Source organism: Lactuca saligna, chromosome 1 (genome assembly GCF_052625555.1).
Source record: "Lactuca saligna cultivar CGN05327 chromosome 1, ASM5262555v1, whole genome shotgun sequence".
Lineage (NCBI taxonomy): Eukaryota > Viridiplantae > Streptophyta > Magnoliopsida > Asterales > Asteraceae > Lactuca > Lactuca saligna.
Window position 1 is genome coordinate 166953727 of NC_136417.1, and position 2802 is coordinate 166956528.

Here is a 2802-nt window from a genome sequence, read left to right on the forward strand (position 1 = left end):
CAACAACAAGTTACAATCAATGCTGCTACATTACCTACGATAGTCACTACTAACCCATTACCAGCAAAGCCATATGCGGGTAATCTCCCAAAGTGCAACAAATGCAACTATCACCACCATGGACCTTGTCGAGAGATGCAGTGCTTAAACTGCAACAAAAAGGGACACACCATACGTTACTACAAGAGTCCAGCAATACCGATCAACCAAGTACCCAATGTTGGTATGCGCCAGGCTTGCTACGGTTGTGGCAAGGTGGGTCACTACAAAAGAAACTGCCCATAGGCAGTGAATACTGGCACAGACGGAAGGATGCTAACGATCACCGCCAAATGAGAGACTACTCCGGACCCATGTTAGAATATCTATGGCATGCGTTTTAACAGACTCATAAATTGTTTAGAACTAGTTCAACTAGATTCTTATCTTTTGCGAGATTCCATCAGTTAAGGGATCCTCGTGCTGCGTATACTTGTCTTTTGTAGTATACCTTGTTCGCAGCAATAGTCTTGTGGTAAATCTAAAGTACAGTAACTCTGTTAAAAGTTGCAATGTTGTGTTTTGTCTATAACGCCTTATGTTCAAATCTAATGTTTTTAGTTTCCGTATGATTCCGATATTATCATACAACTTGAGTCAATTCGATCTTCGCAATACCAGCTTCGTGTGCACATCTCTTTCGCCGAAATCGTCTTTCTAGTGAATCCGCCATTCCAGAACACCATAGTACTCATGCATAGAGTACCTCATGTTCTTATCTGTTCCAAAGAAACCTCAGCAAACCTCCCCGAAATACCACTCGTACAGTGCGTCAAGTTCAATCCAAAGACCCATACGGTTGATCTATCACTAAAGAATGTATACAAAGGGGTGGTATATAATCAAGGTTCTACAGGTTTAGAATTGATGATTTCACTTGAACTCTTTTCCTCGTTGGGATGTGAGGTTAAATGGGAAACATTTATTCGACTACCTTTTCAATCTTAATTATATACGACTCGTATACACGAGACTGTGATCGATGAACCATGTATGAATTCTAATATGAACTTCAGGATGGAGACTACCCAACACTATGAGTAATCGCATTTTCATGTGAACAAACTTAGGACCCAGTGCGACTCCTCCAACCAGAATCAACCCTGTAACTCACAAACCCAACCTACACCACGAGCTTAGTAATGTACATTTTACCTTTCACTTCTCGAAACTTGAAAACCTACCTTTTCGTCAGGAATCTCGTAATCCCACTCGACGAGATCGAGATCAACGAGATCCTCGCCTTTGTGAAAGAACCGTAGTGACCATTGATCGAAAGTTCAAGCGGACGAAGCAACGCCGCCTCCCATTAGTGAAGGTTCGTTGGGATACTAACCGAGGACCCGAATTCACTTATTAGTGCAAGAACCAATTGATTAGGAAGTTTCCCCACCTCCTTGCTCGATTTTCTAATACCTACTCCTTTACCTAAATTCTAATTTCGGGACGAAATTCCCTTTAACGGGGGGATGATGTGACAACCCGAAATTTTTGGTCAGTCAAAACCTAAAGTCAATCACTTCAAATTATAAGTCAAGTTCATTTTCATTTGTTGTTAGCAAATTTAAAGTTCATTTGATTATTTTAATAATTATTCTTTAAACGAACGGGTGAAAGGAAGTGTCGTCTCGAGTTTTGAAATTCCAAAATCGCAAGTACCACGTAGTTAGGAAATTCACGGCCAAACTTTTATGTTTAGGCCGTAAATTCTTCCAAAACCGTAAACTCATGCCTTAAGCATGAGTTTACTCCCCAAAATACCTCATTTCTTACTTGCAAACTCCAAACACCAAACACTCTCAACTACCATCCCGTCTTTCACCCGATTTCCCGAGAACGTAAGTACTTCTTGGCTTGATTTGTTGTTATATCATACGAACTAGTGATTATACATCTTTTAATCCATCAAATTTCATGTTTTGAATAGATTTCCAAAACACCAAGAACACACACTAGTGTTCATGGACTTTTAGCTCATTTCAAGCTTCCATATAGTAAGTACCTCTATCCTAGAGTATTATAAAGCTTTTTATACATCTTTACATCAAGGAAATGTCCCAAGAATACCAAGAACAAGGTGTTCACGGTTTGGGAAGCTCCCAAAACCATAAACACCAAGTAAAGGTGCCAAAGGGTGCCTTAGGGTGCCTTAGTCCATTTACAAGCCTTAGGGACATGTCTAGATCCTTCATTGATGTGTTTATCACATAAAAAGGCACAAAAATCTCCCATTTATATGTGTCTACGGTTTGGAGAGATCCCAAAACCGTAAACACCCCAAAGTATGTATAAATGACCCAATTTCCTTCATAGGCCTTAGTAACTAACATGGTTCCATTCTTTGATGAGCTAAGGACTTGAAAGCCCCCAAAATACAATAAACTTTATGTGTTTACAGTAGTAAACTCAAAGGGAAATGGTTTAGGAACCATAAACTCCAAATAGGAGTGAAATGGCGCCCTAGTTCCTTCCTTGGTCACATACTTCAAGTAGAAAATCTTCTAGGAACTTTTAAAGCTTCAAACAACAAATGGTCAAAAGTGTGTGAGCTTACGGCCGTAAACTCAAGAGTTTACAACTGGAAACTCTTTTGGTTATGACCACAAAACCGTAAACTCCCTAATGGAGTTTTCCTTGAACCCCAAACACACTAGCCTTTCCCTAAAACACTTAGATGTAATCCTTAGGACTTATAACACTTGTATAATGTGTTTAGCATGTCCTAGGGTGTCTTAACTTTGTTTATTAGTTGTTTAAAGACTA